The sequence below is a fragment of the Dromiciops gliroides genome, chromosome 3, assembly GCF_019393635.1.
Source record: "Dromiciops gliroides isolate mDroGli1 chromosome 3, mDroGli1.pri, whole genome shotgun sequence".
Taxonomy (NCBI): Eukaryota; Metazoa; Chordata; class Mammalia; order Microbiotheria; family Microbiotheriidae; genus Dromiciops; species Dromiciops gliroides.
In genome coordinates, this window is record NC_057863.1 from 305456834 (window position 1) to 305474297 (window position 17464).

Below are 17464 nucleotides of genomic sequence, written 5' to 3' on the forward strand. Positions count from 1 at the left end.
CTTGTTAGATATGTAAGCAATCATTCTAAATAAGATGACTGAGAATTTTACTATTGACTTGTTTCCCTTTGATTAGGTGACAGCTTCAAAAAAAGTAATGTTGGGGCAGTTAAGTGGTGCACTGGATAAAGCACTGGTCCTGGATTCAGGAGGACCTGAGTTCAATTGGGGCCTCAGACACTTGACCCTTACTAGCTGTGTGACTCTGGGAAAGTCACTTAACCCTCATTGCCCCGCAAAAAGAAAGGAGGGGGGAGGTAATGTCATTGGATACAAGATGGATATTGTTTTATTCAAGTGCCTGTTAGGCTTATTTTTGCAAAGCTTCATAGAGTTAAAAGGCTGGAGATTCATACTACTTCTAAGTCCCCTCCAGCAGTTGTCACATGTTGCCTCTACAATTACAGATGACTTCATTCTTTTTTTTTTTAGATGACTTCATTCTTACATTAGTTTCATAGTGATATGTTTTAGACTTTAGGGAGAAATAAAAGAATCAAAAGGGGTGATTTCCTAGAAAAGTGTGCTTTTCATAGAAACACTGAAATATCACATCTCTGGGTTTTAAAAAAAATAAGATTTGTATTACTTAGGATTAGATGGCAAAAAAAATGAAATGTACAAAAATATCATTAGAAAAATCATATCCTCTCAAAACATCTGTTACTTATTTTGACAGATGAGTCATAAATTGAATCCATTTTCTATGCATTAAATACAGGGTTCTTCATTCATACTTTGATTCTGTAGAATTAGCTTTATCATTAAACAGAAGATAGAAAGATGTTGAATGAAATGTTTCTCTTTCTTTATAAAACTGTGTTCATTCTCTATATTTGTTGAATCAATCAGTAAGGCAAACAGTATCAGGACTTTTTTCCAACCAAGAGTCTTTCTGACTTCAAGCCTGGCACCCTACTCACTGCGCCACCTAAATAATGGTGGTATAACAGTAAAATAAGAATACTGACCTAGGCTCCATAAAATGGAGGGAGCCTGGGTGGCATAAGGAGGAAGTGGAGCATCCCTTAGAGGGAAGAAATGAAAAGATTTAACTGTTAACTCAGACATAGTGAACTGAGAACTGTCTACTGCGGTGAATAAAGGAAAGTGACTTTTGGCATTATTAGCTGGTGATACTTTCTCTTGCTTTTTTTTTTTTTTTTGGTGGGGCAATGGGGGTTAAGTGACTTGCCCAGGGTCACACAGCCAGTAAGTATCAAGTGCCTGAGGCTGGATTTGAACTCAGGAACTCCTGAATCCAGGGCCGGTGCTTTATCCACTGCCCCACCTAGCCGCCCCCCCTCTCTTGCTTTTCAAAAGACCTTCCTGCTGTGTCCTTGAGAGTGATGTCTTCGTACTTTTGTACTCATAATCCCCTAGATGATTTTTCTTCCTCGGTTAGTCATGACCTTCCCATCTATTAGAATGTTCATTATTGGTACCGTAGAAACATGCTTGTGAGCCACCTCACTTATACTTCTCACATAGATACATGGTACTTCTTCCTTCTTCTTATGCTGTGGTTCATTGGTTAATTATGCTTAGCACAGTGCCTGGCAAATAGTAGGGGCTTAATAAATGCTTTCTGATTGAGTGATGCTATGATATTTATGAGAGAGAGAATCATCTCCACCCTAAATTAATGCAATCTGATTGTCTCTTTGCTTTCTTATTTCTTAGCACCTCAGAGTCTCTAGCATAGTTATTGAAAAAAGTATAAAAGGATCCCTTGAAAATATACTTCTCTCCTGTTATACTATTTTATATACATTTACATATATACATACATATTATCTTTTGTGATTTTGTTCCGTCAATAAACATTTATTAAGTCCCTATTATGTGCCATGCACTATGTTAAGCTGAGGATACAAAAAGCAGCAAAAAAATAGTCCCTTCCCTCAAGGAGCTTACAATCTAATGAGGAAAACAACATGCAAATAAATAGATACAGGGGCAGCTGGGTGGTGCAGTGGATATAGCACTGGCCCTGGATTCAGGAGAACCTGAGTTCAAATCCAGTCTCAGGCACTTGACACTTACTGGCTGTGTGACCCTGGGCAAGTCACTTAAACTTCATTGCCCTGCGCCCCCCCCCCCCCCGAAAAAAAATTTTTAAATAGATATAAAGCAAGTGATTGCAGGATAAATAAGAAATAATTAAGGAGGGAGGCACTAGAATTAAGAAAGGTTGGGGAAGGGTCTCTATTAATAAACACTACCCAAATGCTAAATTAATTGGAATGGATTCTTCATTTTAAGAGTTTATCTCTGTGGCCTATAGGCAGGTGTGTACTGAAACCAGCTCAAATCTATTTAACCAGTTGTTAACTTTTCATTTTCATTTATATCTCAGAAATTAGTAAATGCTATAAGTCAGGGTTAAATTTATTGTTTTGTAGATTGTCTAGACTGAGAAAAAGATGGAAAAAAAATCAGATTTAACACAAAAATGTGTCATGAGTACTTATTCCCAGAGAAAATGTTGTTAAACATTTGCCTGTATACCACATCTTGTATGTAGAAGAAAATATATTTCTCCTCTCTGTCTCCCATACACATACCCTAAATAAATAAAAACAAATGGAAATTCTTAAGTATAAGTGATGAAATGACACCTAAGAAATGGACATACCATACAACAGGCCACCATTGTAACTCCCATGAGAATTAAAAGAAAACAACAACAAAAATCAGCAACTTACTTTCCAAGAATTAGCAACAACTTTTTATTTTATTTAATACTCAGTAGACGATTGACTGTTTTATAGTTTTCCTAATCTTGCCCATTTCGTCTACAGCTGAGCAGGGAATTACTGACTATTCACCACATGACTTTGGCTTCCTCATAAACTAAACAACTGAGGCACCCACAGCCAATTGAACATGGCATTTATTTTTCCTGTTCCTGCATCCTTTGCCATTTTGCTAATGAGCTGGAAAATGGCCAATATCCAGACAGCTGGAAGTAGAAAACCAGGTGCAAGAAGGTAAAAATATTCTCCTATTGGATTAAAAGCACTTCTTTTTCCTCATTAATTCACTACAGAGAAACTAAAAGTCAATTTTATCTCATCTCTCACAAACTGGGAATATATGATTTATGGAAAATTAGTTATTTTAACAATACCATTACAACAGGATTTCTGTTCCTTCTCTTTCTTTCTTCCTTCCTTCCTTCCTTCCTTCCTTCCTTCCTTCCTTCCTTCCTTCCTTCCTTCCTTCCTTCCTTCCTTCCTTCCTTCCTTCCTTCCTTCCTTCCTTCCTTTCTCTTTACTTCTTCCTCAACTGGAGGTGTTTGAGATTTTCTTTGGAATCCATGTAGTGATGAAGCTACATTTGGCTTTTCCGTGAAATACATTTTAACAAAGAAAAACTGATATCAGCATACAAATCTTGAACTGTATAACACACTTGGCAATATATGTTTACAAAATTTGAACTCTAGAGACAGAGAGAGACAGGAGAGCTTGAGAGTGTTAGGACTAAAAGTAAGAGTATTATCATTTGTGATTCCAGAGAAATTTAGCTTTCAGAAGAACAATAAAAAAAGTCATCTAGTTAGAACAACAGGCTAATGAGGTAAAGGCTGTGGAGATTAGATTCCTCCATCACAGTTTCCTTTTCTTTATCCCATGGTTGAAGACTGTGCCTGGCCAGCTAGTTTGAAAATACAGGAGGCCAAGCATGGTGGTGAACATTTGTAATCCCAGCTACCCCAGAGGCTGGGGCTGCCAGATATCTTGAGTTTAGGAGGCCTGAGCTGCAGAGAAGTAAGGCACAGGGCCATCAACTCAAATAAGAATGGGGGCCACTAAACTATACTGTAGGTCTCATGTTGACTTTTATTGTATTTTTAATTATTTTGTTAAATATTTCCCATTTAAATTTTATTTTGATTCAGGCTGCACCTGGCAGTGTTGTGGGCCATGTGTTTGACACTTCTGGGCTAAGTCAATAGGATGTCCTCACTAAGTAAGCCTTAATATGATTAGCCCACCAGTAAGAGACCTAGGATCAGGTTGTCTAAAGAGGGAGGGGAAGGAATGGAGGGAGGGAGGAAGGAAGATACATGTATGTCATAGAGTCAAAATGGGCATCAACTGAAAAGATATAAATAATCCAACATAAATATGTCAACAGTAATGGGAAAAATAATTCAACATCTGTGTCCTGGTCCTAGTAAGTCAACAGCTCTTGCTTGTCAGGAAAACAATAAAGAAGTCTACATTTTTTAAATGGGTCAAGTGTTTGTTAGATGTTAGTATACCACCCATTTTTCCTTAGTCATAGAAGTTAAGACTGAAAAAGACCTAACAGAGGGCAGCTAGGTGGCACAGTGGATAAAGTACCGGCCCTGGATTCAGGAGGACCTGAGTTCAAATTCGGTCTCAGACACTTGACACTTAATAGCTGTGTGACCCTGGGCAAGTTACTTAACCCTGATTGCCCCTAAAAAGAAGGAAGAAAAGAAAGAAAGAGTAGTTTTTTTTTTTTCAGGGCAATGAGGGTTAAGTGACTTGCCCAGGGATCACACAGCTAGTACCTGTCAAGAGTCCAGATTTGAACTCAGATCCTCCTGAATCCAGGGCTGGTGTTTTATCCACTGCACCACCTAGCTGCCCAAGAAAGAAAGAAAAGAGAAAAAAATCTAAGAGAAGATTGTCATTATCAAAGGAGTGGGAAAGGTGTCTTATCATATCTGTTCTTTGGGACCAGGCTTGTTCTTTGTAATTTAGTAGGATATTTTTTCACTGTGTGGTGATGATTGCTCCTTCTTTCCATTTACATTGTTGTAGACCATTTTATATATTTGTTTTTTGCCTTTGCTTACTTCACTTTACGATAGCACACATAAGTATTTCCATGTTTCTCTGTATTAATCATATGTATCATTTCTTCAAGCATGATAATATTCCATGACACCTACTTATCACAATTCGTTTAGCCCTTCTCCAAATGATTGACATCTACTTTGCTTCCAATTCTTATATATATATATATACAAAAAACCCAAATATTTTGGTGCAAAGGGAACCTTTCTTTACATCAGTAATAGACTATCCAGATCACAGGGTATAGACACTTTGACTTCTTTATTAGCCCTATGTCTTCATTCAGGAAGACGTAGTTCCAAAAGTTAGAAGTTGCTAATAAAGTTTATTAAAATAGGAAGATTTGGGGGGCAGCTAGGTGGCACTGGCCCTGGATTCAGGAGGACCTGAGTTCAAATCCTACCTCAGACACTTGACACTTACTAGCTGTGTGACCCTGAGCAAGTCACTTAACCCTCATTGCCCCACCCCACCCCCGAAATCTTCACCTTAAAATAGGAAGATTTTGAAAAAACAGATTTTTCATTTTTTTTAATAGAAGAATTCCTTAGTAGTTTGCCAGAAGTACAATAATATTAGTGCAATCATATTGATAGGCTTATCCAGTATTTTCTTACCTTGGTCCTTATCAAAAAACTCCTTAATATAATACTGTTACTAAAAGATTAAGCTCAGAGGACAATGCCATAGCAAGTAAATAATGTTTGATTGGTTTTAAATGAACTCATAAATTCCTTAGTGTTTATTAAATTAGGCATTTAACTCAGATTGCAGATGTCCTTCATGCTTAGTGCTAAGACAGTAAGCATGCATCTTATTCTAATACAGGTTTCTAAGCTTATTTATTTGAGAGAGGAGTTTGGCAGATAGAAGGTGGGTGGCAAAGAATGTAAGAAATGGAAATAGCCTTCTGTATTTGAATGGAGTGTATTAAGTACTGTCTCAGCAGTCGATGTAGTTTAGCTCAATAAACAGCCATTTCTACAAAGACAAAAATGAAACTGTTCCTGCCTTTGAGAAGTTAATTTTTTTTTCCAGACTAATAACATCTACACAACACAGGGCAAAAGAGGAAGGAATAAGCAAAGATTAAGTGCCTACTATGTGCCAGTCAGTCATTTTTTCAGTCGTGTTCAACTCTTTGGGGCCCTATTTTGGGGTTTTCTTGGCAAGGATCCTAGAATGGTCTGCCACTTCCTTCTCCAGCTCATTTTACAGATGAGGAAACTGAGGCAGACAGGTTATGTGACTTGCCCAGGGACCAGATTGGAACTCACAAAGATGACTTCCTGACTCCAGTGCCATCACTCTCCCCACTGCACCCCCTAGCTGCTCGATGAATGTTATCTCATTTGATCCTCACAACAACTCTGTGAGGTTACTCCTGGTACTATCCCTATTTTCCAGGTGAGGAAATTGAGGCAGAAAGATGAAGTGACTGGCCCAGGGATATACAGCTAGTAAGCGTCTAAGGTTAAATCTGAACCCGTGTCTTCCTGACTTAAGGTCCAGTGCTTTATCCACTATACCACCTAGGTACCTAAGTGTAGGTAGGGAGTAAAAAGGGGCAAGAAAGGGACTAGGCAGAGTCAGCTAGGAAAAACTAAGGAAGAAAAAAAAATCCCTACCAGCTTGGGGCAGAAGATCAGGGAAAAGCTTGATGGGAGGAGGTCATCTCTGAACTGTCCCTTAAAGGAAGATAAGGATTACGAAAGGAATAGCCTAGTTTAGCATTTAGAACTGGAACTAGTAGGTGCTTAATAAATCGTGCTTGGTTGATTGATAAAATTCAAATGGAGGGCAGCTAGATGGCGCAGTGGATAGAGCACCGGCCCTGGAGTCAGGAGTACCTGAGTTCAAATCCGGCCTCAGACACTTAACACTTACTAGCTGTGTGACCCTGGGCAAGTCACTTAACCCCAATTGCCTCACTAAAAAAAAAAAAAAAATTCAAATGGAGTCTATTCTAGATGCGGGGATCTTGCAAAAGTATAGAGACAGGAAGGGGGAAAATCTCTTTTATAGAATATCTAGTTCTCTGGCTGGCTGGCTGTAGAGTGCATTAAGAGAGTCATGTGAAATAAGCCTGGGAAGGTAGCATGGAGCCAACTTATACAGGGTCTTAAGTGCCAAGCTGAGAAAGAGAGTATTTTATCCCACAGGAAATAAGGAGCCCCCGGAATTTTTGGCAGAAGGGAATGACCCAGTCCTTCAAACAATTATTTATGCAGTTGTGTCAGAGGTTGATTGGAGTTTGGAGACACAAGGAGCCCAGAAATTAGGAGGTTGATGCCATGATCAAGATGAGAGGTGAACAGGGCCTGAATTAGGGTGGCTTTTTTTAGTGAAAAGAGGAGAAAAGAACATAGTATAGGAGTAGAAATGAATATGTGTGTACATAAATATAATAGATATACATCCATATATATATATATATAAATTTTAAAAGTAGAACAACTTGACAGCTATTTGAATATGAGGATAAGGGAGATGAAAGAATTAAAGTTGACTACAATGTTATCTACCTGGATACCTGAAAAGATGGTGGTCTCTCAACTAAAGGAGAGAAATTTCAAGAAGGAACCAGGTTCTGTGATCCTCTTAAAGAACAGACTCTACCACACTTACTTGAGTGTTCACTACCAACTCATTGCCTATATTTTTTCAAGTGTCATGTAACTACCATGTTCTATCTGTTGTCTTGGGCTGCTAGGTGGTACAGTAGATAGAGCACCAGACCTGGAGTGAGGAACACCCTGACTTAAAATCTGACCTCAGACACTTCCTAGCTGTGTGACCCTGGGCAAGTCATTTACCCTGTTACTTCACACAGTTTCTTCATCTGTAAAATGAGCTGGAAAAGGAAATGGCAAACCACTCCAGTATCTTTGCCAAGAAAACCCCAAATGGGTGTCACAGAGTCAGACACAACTGAAACGACTAAACAGCAACAACCTGTTGTCTATCTGAAAAAGAACCTGAGTCCCATGAAGATATATATGGTGTTAGCAAGAACACCACAGGAAAGAGATTTAGTCATTTGTATTGAATCATTGAATGGTTTTCATTTCTTCCTCTCATGTCTTTTCTTGCTTATATAAGATCATGGAGTGCCATTCCTGCTTACGCACTTTCCACATACCAGTTTAAATAGGAGAAATACACATAATTTTGACCACTTGTAAATCACTAGAATGTTTAAACATGAAAGGACTCAACTACTACTGGTCTGCATGAACTCACGTATGCCACGTATTAGAATGCAATTATAGCATGATCTTTCCTAATTCTTAAAAGTTAGGGTGCTTTAGAAAGCTATGATGACAGTAGAACAGTTCAGCCTCTATAAAATGCTCATTTATTCAACAATAAAAAATAAATAAATCCATGTAATGTGGGCTTTCAGCTAGACGCAGCTGCGTGAAGCATGTTTTTGGTCTCTTACATCAAAGTGATGCAGACAGTACTCCACACAAAGAGTAGAGACTGAAGGGCTTTGAAGTACCAGTTCTTGGATATGCTGCTGCCCCCACTCTACAGAATGAGTGTAATCACTGCTCTTTCCCTCAGGAATAATGATATAATAATCACACACATGTATACAATGCCTTTCTTTGCAACAGCTCAAAGTACTTTCATATCTATTATTTCACAGATTCTTTCCTTCTCTCATTCCAGAAAATTTTCACTGGAACTTTTTGCTCAGATATTTCTATGGAATTGACTGAGATAATGAGATATATACAAGCAGAAACACACACACACACGTGTGTGTGTGTGTGTATGTATGTATAGGTATATATGTTTACAAGCTTTGCTTCCTGGTGACTTGTTTGGAAACCTAAAATTCGACTCCCAAACTAACGCTCTATCTAAAAAGTTTATATACACCTCTTTTAGAACCAAAAATCATGGTACTAAGCACTAAAATGAAATTCTAGAATGAAAATAAAGTAACCTTTGATGAAATAAATGCACAAGGAGTAGTAGCTTGCCACATGAAGTAGAAATGCTACTGGATCAATGGGTTAAAAAAGATATGGAAGAGAATAGTGAACAGAAGCTCAGATATAATCCTACATGAAATTATGCAGATGATTTAATTACATATGTTATTTATTCCTTAAAATAGCTTGACTACTATGATTCAGTAGCTGACATTGTATAGTGAAGTCTTTTTTAATGCATTATAAAGCACAAAATGAAAATCAAACCAGTTCTCACTGAATGTTCAATGGTGAACTCTGAAGATTTCTGGAATTCTCCTGCTATGTGCTGATTTTTTTGTTGCACTTATGATAAAATAAAATTAAAAAAAAAAACAATTGAAATGTTTCTTTGGAGTAAGATCACAAACAATCAGATAAAAAAGAGTGGAATGTGATTCTTTTGGAGCCAAAAATGCATTCTTTGAGTATAATTTTACTAGTAGCAACTCATTTATTATATAGGGAGTCCTGTCAAGCTGAATTAAATTTTATATTTTGTCTTCTCCATCTGTAAGCAAGAGCCAAGATTTTAAAAAGAAAACCCACATAATATATTTTTAGTATTAAACCGTCTATTACTGATAGATAATGACAGAGTAGAAGCAGAAGGCACCAGTTAGTCTGCATTAGCTCATGTGCCCTGGATAACTCTTTGGTGAACTCTGTAGATTTCTTAAATTCTCCCACTACGTGCTGACTTTTTGGTTGTTTTTCTGATGCGATAACTTGTCCTCTTTTCCCAGTCATTGCTGGGTCACTTTGTATGTTGCCAAAATACCATTGCTTTCTGAAATCATTTGCTATGATTTTTTTTTCATTTTTTGTTCTTTGGGAAAATATGATGGTTATGTTCATTAAATTCTTTTAAGCTATTAGGATTCTACTGATGCTACATTGTCTTTTCCACCATTTTCTGTATTCTTATCCTTGATATTTCCTTATTAGTTACTATAATTTTAATGATTCTCAGTGTGCCCTGAGCTTCTATCTTTGCTTATTAATTTAAAAACTGAAGAAAGCTATTTTGCTATAAACGCTTTCTACCTTTATACATATCAAAATCTATATCTCCTAAGCTTAAGTAAGCATCACAGTGGGTATCTATGCTATTTTATTAATGGAACCTAATAATAAAACAAAGTCAAATAATTATTACTTACATAATACATTAACAATATACTCGCTATGAGTGATCCTATCCACTATCACCGTTAACCATTACTAAATCTGCCAATTTCTCAATTCTGAAAATGGTCCTACTCTTCTGCTTTCTCAAGATATCAAAACATCTCAAAAATTCTCTTATCGTTTCTTTGCAAAACAGAGACTAAATTCAGTTCTCTCTAAAAATAAATTCTCTAATCCCTTTTCCTTTGCCATCTTTTGAATAATCATAAGACAGCTACACTGTAAGGTTGTCAAGATTGTTGACTCTTTTTTTTTTTTTTTGGTGGGACTGTGGGGGGTTAAGTGACTTGCCCAGGGTCACACAGCTGGTAAGTGTCAAGTGTCTAAGGCTGGATTTGAACTCAGGTACTCCTGAATCCAGGGCCGGTGCTTTATCCACTGCGCCACCTAACTGCCCCTAGACTGTCGACTCTTAAAAATACAGTAAGAGTATCTGTAGTCTCTATAGCACAGCCTGTTGAAGCTGGTGTTATACAATGTTCTAGCCAAATTGGTCTATTTGTGATCCCCAAACCTGACATTTCATCTCTTGCCTCTGTCCTCTTCTCAGCCTGTCCCTTATGCCTCTAATGCTTTCCCTTATTCTGCCTGTTGGAATACTTTGTTCCTTCTCTGTGTCATAGTGTTGCCCCACCCATCAGTAGATTGTAAGCTCCTTGAGGGCAGAAACTATCCTCATTTTTATTTATTTATTTATTCATTCATTCATTCATTTATTTTTGCAGGGCAATGAGGGTTAAATGACTTGCCCAAGGTCACACAGCTAATAAGTGTCAAGTGTCTGAGGCAAGATTTATACTCAGGTCCTCCTGAATCCAGGGCTGGTGCTTTATCCACTTGCCATCTAGCTGCCGCCTCTTCATTTTTGTCTAGTATTGTGCCTGGTATATAGTTGGTGCTTGAAAATTGCTTATTGAATTGAAATTAAAAAGAGGAACAGGAAATTTTAGCTAACAATGAGGGTTAAAAAACTTTAATGATTAGAATACCAGAAAAAAAATGAGATCTTATAGTTTGTGTCCCCTTTCAATGAAAGACATACTTTAAAGGGATTCCTGCATTGGGTTCCAGGAGACTAGACTCTATTGCCTCCAAGATCTCTTCCAAATTCTTGGATTCTGCAATCCTGCTAAAATGAGTTATTGAACCAGATGAACTTAAAGTCCCTTTCCATTTCTAAAATTGAATTACCTGTACCTTGGAGAAATTGCTTAGCTTGTCTGTATATCAGTTTCCTCACCTTCAAAAAGGGATGACTATATGAAGCTAGTGATCTTAGGCATGTAGATAGGCTTTGTAAATTATATGAATATAAGGTGTGGTCTTATAAGTCATTTAGCCTTTCTGGCCTTTGTTTTTCTCACCTTTTCAATAAAGAAAATTTAGTCTCTTTTTATCTCTACTTTTCAAAGAGAACTAAGAGTAAACGAGGCATTTATAAGTTGCGTTTACAAAACTATCATTATTATAAACTTATAGGTATTGACACTAGTTCATAAAACAGACATTTTTTATTTATAAGTAGCCTATTTTATGCTAAGCACTCTAGGAAATACAAAAGTGATTTGACCCAGCCCTTTGATCACAAGAAAGGTATATTTTATTAAGAAAAATAAAACTAGTACTCAAGTAGACTACAATATGAAATACGAAATGGGGTCCTGTTCTAGAAACAATGTAATTCAGGGAGTTTAGGGTAGAGATATGCTTTCTGGAAGGGGTAATCAAGGAAGCCTTCAGGGCTGAGGTGGCAGCTGAGCCATGTCTTAAAGGATTTCACTTTCTTTGTTAAATGATAGGTGGGTGGGGCAGCTAGGTGGCACAGTGGATAGAGCAATGGCCCTGGAATCAGGAGTCCCTGAGTTCAGGTCCCACCTCAGACACTTGACACTTCCTAGCTGTGTGACCTTGGGCAAGTCACTTAACCCCCATTGCCCTGCAAAAAACAAAACAAAACAAAACAGAAAACCAAATAAATGATAGGTGAGTGATTGCTCAGGGGGTGGGGGTGAGGTGGTGATAAAGGAGAAGAGTGGGGGGGGGGGTTTGATATATTCTGTGTACAAATGGAATAACAAGTATACAAGATCCTGAGGTGGGAAAGAGCAAGGAGTGTGTTGGGAATGACATTTAATCTTGTTTGATTGGAATGTGAGAGTAGAGGAAGAAAAAATTAGAAAATCAGATTGAGGATACATGGCAGAAAGCTTAGACTTCATCTGAGTCTTTCAAGATTCTTAGACAGGGAAGTTATGTAATCAAAACATGTTACGAAAACTAATCTGGTGTCAATGTACAGCATGGACTGAATGGAAAGAAACTGGAGGCAAGGAAACCAAATGGGACATTGCAGTAGTCCACATGTGCATTTATACGGACTAGTGTAGTGGCCGTGGAAATGAGTACATCTGACGTTTCATGAAATGGTCTACAAGATTCGGCATCACTGAATTTGGGGGGAGAGGTAGGACAGCAGAAAGGGGAACAGTAAAAAATGACAGAAGTTTCGATTCTGGGAGGATAGTCATGCCATAACAGAAAAGAACAGAAAAGAGAATGGCAGGAGGAACAGCTGCTTTGGGAGGAAAGTTAATGACTTTGGTTTCAGATACATCTAGAATGGAATAGGAGGCCATTGAAAAGGTAGAACAGGACCTTAGGACAGAGGTTAGTGTTAGAGTTCAAGATATGTAAGTTATCTTTATAGATCTTATAAATGAACCTATAGGGATAGATGAGATCAGTGAGAAAGCTGATAAAAGAACCTCGGGCACCCATATTTAAAAGGTGAGGGGAAGGGAAGCAGAGACAAGGAGCAAAGAGTTACAGAAGCATCAGTGAGGAGCAGTGTTATGGAAGCCAAGGGACATAGTTCTCCAAGTAACATGGGTTAGTTAGAAAAATTAAGGAGAACCAAATTGAATAAGAATTTTTTAATTAAGAGGTAATTATGGGGCAGCCAGGTGGTGCAGTAGATAGAACAGACTTAGTAGCTGTGTGGCTTGGGGCAAGTCACTTAACCCTGATTACCTTTCTCTCCCACCCCCACACTCTCCCCAAAAAAGAGAGGCAATTTATGTTTATCAAGAAAATAGCTTTGTAGACTAGTAGAGGCTTTAGATTGTGAAGGCTTCAAAAATGATTGGGTTAAAAAAAAAGCTTTAAAATTGTGCATACCCTTTTACTTCTACTAGGTCTAAAGAAATAAAATGAAAAGAAGCCATACATACAAAAATATTTATAGCACCTCTTTTGTGGTAACAAAGATGTGGAGGCTGAGAGGATGCCCATCTTAGGAATGGCTGAACCAAGTGATGGTATGTGAATGTGGTAGAATACTATTATTCTGTAAGAATTGATGGAATGGGATGGTTTCAGAATAATGTGAGAACACTTGTATGAACTTGATGCAAAGTGAAGTGAGCAGAACCAGGAGAACAATTTATACAGTAACAACAATATTTTTTAAAAATCATCAACTTTGAAAGACCTAGTAATCAGAGCACTCATGATGAAACATGCATCCACTGCCAGAGAGAGTGTGAAGAACTTGGAGTGCAAACTGAAGCATATTTTCTTTTCTCTTTTTCTCTCTCTCCTCTCTTCCTCTCTTCCTCCCCCCCCCCCCACATGGTTAACGCAGAGATTTGTTTGGTGTGACTATAGCTGTTTGTAATTGGGTTTGTTTTTGTTGCCTTCTCAATGGACAGGGGGGAAGAAGGGAGAGAATTTGGAACTCAAAATAAAATTGAATTTAAAAATAAGTAAGATGAGAAAATGAGTGGACACTGGAGAAATGAAGGCAGAATTTTTTTTTTTTAATTTAAATTGGTCATGAAAGGAACCACAGGAAAAGACAGCAGCTACAATTAGTAGCAGTTTCAAAGGTATAGGATTTTATATAGGCCAGGGGAAGACTGACTGACACCTAATCTAGTTACTGTAATGATTGGAATGACTGCTGGAGAGTTACTGTAGGAAAGCTCCACCATGAGGAGAAGGTGTCTGAGGGCAAGCCATGAGGTCAGGTCCTTGGTGTCAGGAAGTGATGTTTGCTCGTGAGTGCTGTCTATCAAAGCTGCCAGCCAATTAGCTTGGAGCTGTGTGTGTGTGTGTGGGGGGGGGAGATGGGGAAATGTTCCCAGCTTCCCAGGGGGCGTTGGATCCTTTTTGTTCCTGACCTCGCCATGGTGGGTCAGATGATGGGACCTCTTAGAAATAGTTAGATTTTTACCTTTCTCTCTGATCCTAATGCTCTTTAATAAATACTTAAAAACTTAAATACTCTTGCTAAAGTTTATAATTTATTGGCGACTACTCATTAGATTTTAGATAGTATAGCTAGAATTGTAGCCCCTTACATTGCAATTTACTAAAGGAAAGAAACCAATGAAGACCTCATTTGCAATAAGCCCTTAGCAGAAATAAGAAAATCTGTTCACCAACACTCCCTTCATAAGCTTGAATTCCCCATTCAGCTTTCTTCAGACTAAATAAAGCTATTTTCCTCTTAGACAAATTGGAGGCAGAGGAGGACATTAGAGCACAAGTGGAGGAGTTAGCCCTGGCCAAGAGAAAAAGACCCTTCTGAGACTGAAAGGACAGAGAAGGATGAGTGGAGATCATGGGATTTTTGGAGTAGGGAAGCAGAACAGTGAAGGAGAATCCCCTGAGGGACTTTGATTTTCTTAGGATGGTAGGAGATGATATCATTTGATGAGAATTAGAAAGATATAATCGTTTTATTATGATTCAAAACTCAGAATTAGCACTGGGCTCTTGGAGCTTAGCAAATCTGTTCATTGCTACATATAATTAAAAGATTTAAATTGTTTTGAAATTCCATTTTCAAATGCCTATCCATTGAGCTGTTCACCAAAAATTCTTTTGTTTCCAAAAATAATAACCTAGCAGCAAGCATTTCATTGATTCTGTAAACAATAGTTTATATACTTTTAAAAGAAAAAAAACACCCTCGTTTTTCATCCTATATGCTAAGACTTGGAAATCAACACATGAAGTTTCTCATTTTGAAACCTAGCCGCATTTCTTTACATAAAAAGTGCCGGGGGGGGGGGGGGCTGGGGGGGGGAATTAGATCCCTTCCCAATGCCCCAGAAAAAAAAAATGCAAAGATACTTATTCATTCCAGAGAGTGCCCATTTCCTAAGAAAGATTTGAGGTTTTTATTATCCTTCTCTTTCAACAGCCTTTCCTTAGTCTTGAACAAAGCCAGCTTTAAAAACTAAAGGTGCCCTGGGTTATTTCATTTTAATCATTTCTAATTAATGCTTTTGGAAAGCCCTGGAGTTTTTGCTCTGACTTCTTGAGTTCCTCTGTAGCCTCAAAAGAAAAATGGTATTTTCAGTATTGTTTTATAATTTTCTGTATATTTTTATTTTGATAGAATAGTATTGCAGATGACAAATACTAAAAACAACAACAATTAATAGGAAAAAAACATTTTTTGTCTTGTTTCATCTAAATGTGCAGAAGGGTAATTGTCTTGGAATGTTTCCACATCACTGAAGTTAAACTTGGAAGAGGAATTTTACAGAAACACCTGTGATACTGACATTTCCATTTCCATCACTGGCCAGTTGTCCTTGGGACCAGATTCTCCCATTTGGTGAATTATCCCTTGATCATAAATTTGGCAGGTGCCTTAATTCTCCTAGTAGCACTAAAACTCAGTATTGTACTGAATAATTAAATGCTTTCAGAATTCCACTTTCCTAGAATGAAATAGAACACTCTTTTATGTATGTGTGTGTGTGTGTGTGTGTGTGTGTATTTGCTTGCATAGATGTAGGATTTGATGTGGGAGGCTGGGAGTGGGTGAACAGCAGAGAAAAACAGAATCTAAAAACAGATCGTTTCAAACCTCTAACACTCTTCTGCTGTTGTCTCACCACCTGCCCTACTAAATAGGAGCTATTGGAAGAGCAACAGGAAGACAAAGTGATTCCTACAGGTGGAGTTATGAATTGGTCCAGCTATTCTAGAAATCACCCAGCTAACTTCTTGAGCCCTACCACTAAAAGCTTTTATAGTAGTGGGCATTTTCCCATAGGCCAACACCCTTATAACTTTATTCCTTGGCCCAAGCTCCTGACCTTGCTCTCTCCTCTTTCCCGTCCTCCAGTGTCCATGCAGTCTCCAGCTTATGAGGACACAGTACAGCTTAAACATTTTTTTACCAGTGATTTGAATAAAAGTATACCTAGATAACATGAGCTTATATCAAGTTTACAAATAAGACAAAGCTGAGAAGGATAGCAAATACCATTGGGTATCGTGTTCAGAATTCAGAAGGATCTTGACAAGTGAGAACTTTTGGCTGAATTGAATAATAGGAGATTTAGTCGGGATAAATGACTTACAATGGGGTTTAGAAATCAGCTTCACAAATACAAGATGGAGGAAGCATTAAGAGTAAGATTTGGTCTGGGGCAGTGGATAGAGCACAGGCCCTGGAGTCAGGAGGATCTGAGTTCAAATCAGGCCTCAGACACTTGATACTTACTAACTGTGTGACTCTGGGCAAGTCACTTAACCTTCATTGCCCCACCAAAAAAAAGGGGGGGGAAAGAGAGAAAGAATAAGATTTGGAAGGGAGAGAGGCAGGCAGGCAGGCAGGCAGGCAGGCAGGCAGGCAGGCAGGCAGGCAGGCAGGAAGGAAGGAAGGAAGGAAGGAAGGAAGGAAGGAAGGAAGGAAGGAAGGAAGGAAGGAAGGAAGGAAGGAAGGAGTCTTGTAAGAGAGGCTACATTAAGAGAACAATGGCATCCAAGAATAAAGAGATGATTCCACCATACTCCTGTACTTCCCAGCTCAGACCACATCTGGAGTATTGTGTTCAGTTATGGGTGCCACCTTTTCAGAGGGATATAATTGATAAGCTGGAGAGTGTCCAGAGGAACACAGCCTGGATAGTGAAAAACTTCAACTTTTTTCCATATAAGGTTTAGCTAATGTGACTAAGGATGTGTGCTCTACTGAAGAGAAGACCTAGGTGGAGTACATCTTCTAGAATGTGAAGGGCTGTCCTATGGAAAGATTATATCTGTTCTGTTTGGTCACAGAGGTCAGAACATGGGAAATGTATGGAATTTGCAGAGGCAGTGTGAAGAAACACTTCCTAACAATAAAAAGTCCCCCCCCCAAAAAAAAAACTTAATCAAATAAAAGATAGAGGATTGCTTTTAAAAAAAAAGATAGAAGATAAGATAAAAGAGATATCTTTGATTACTTTAGACTGAAAAGCTTCTACACAGACAGAATTAATGTACCTAGGTTAAGAAGGGAAGTAGTCAAATGGGGAACAATGTATCAGATTTCTCTGATAATGGATTGGTATCCAAGATACATACACAACTAACACACATATGTATATATAAAATTAATAGTCATTCCCTAATAGATGAGTGGTCATAGGAGGTGAAGAGAGT

The 17464-nt window shown here is 38.1% G+C and overlaps 2 protein-coding genes across 4 annotated transcripts in view; one reads left to right on the forward strand and one right to left on the reverse strand.

Annotated features, from left to right (window-relative positions):
• Positions 1–17464, forward strand: part of CMSS1 (cms1 ribosomal small subunit homolog) — a 416392-nt gene that overhangs the window by 207280 nt on the left and 191648 nt on the right. The gene's annotated exons all lie outside the window — the stretch shown is intronic.
• The window catches only part of FILIP1L (filamin A interacting protein 1 like), a 348713-nt gene that overhangs the window by 199868 nt on the left and 131381 nt on the right, over positions 1–17464 (reverse strand). The window lies entirely within an intron of this gene.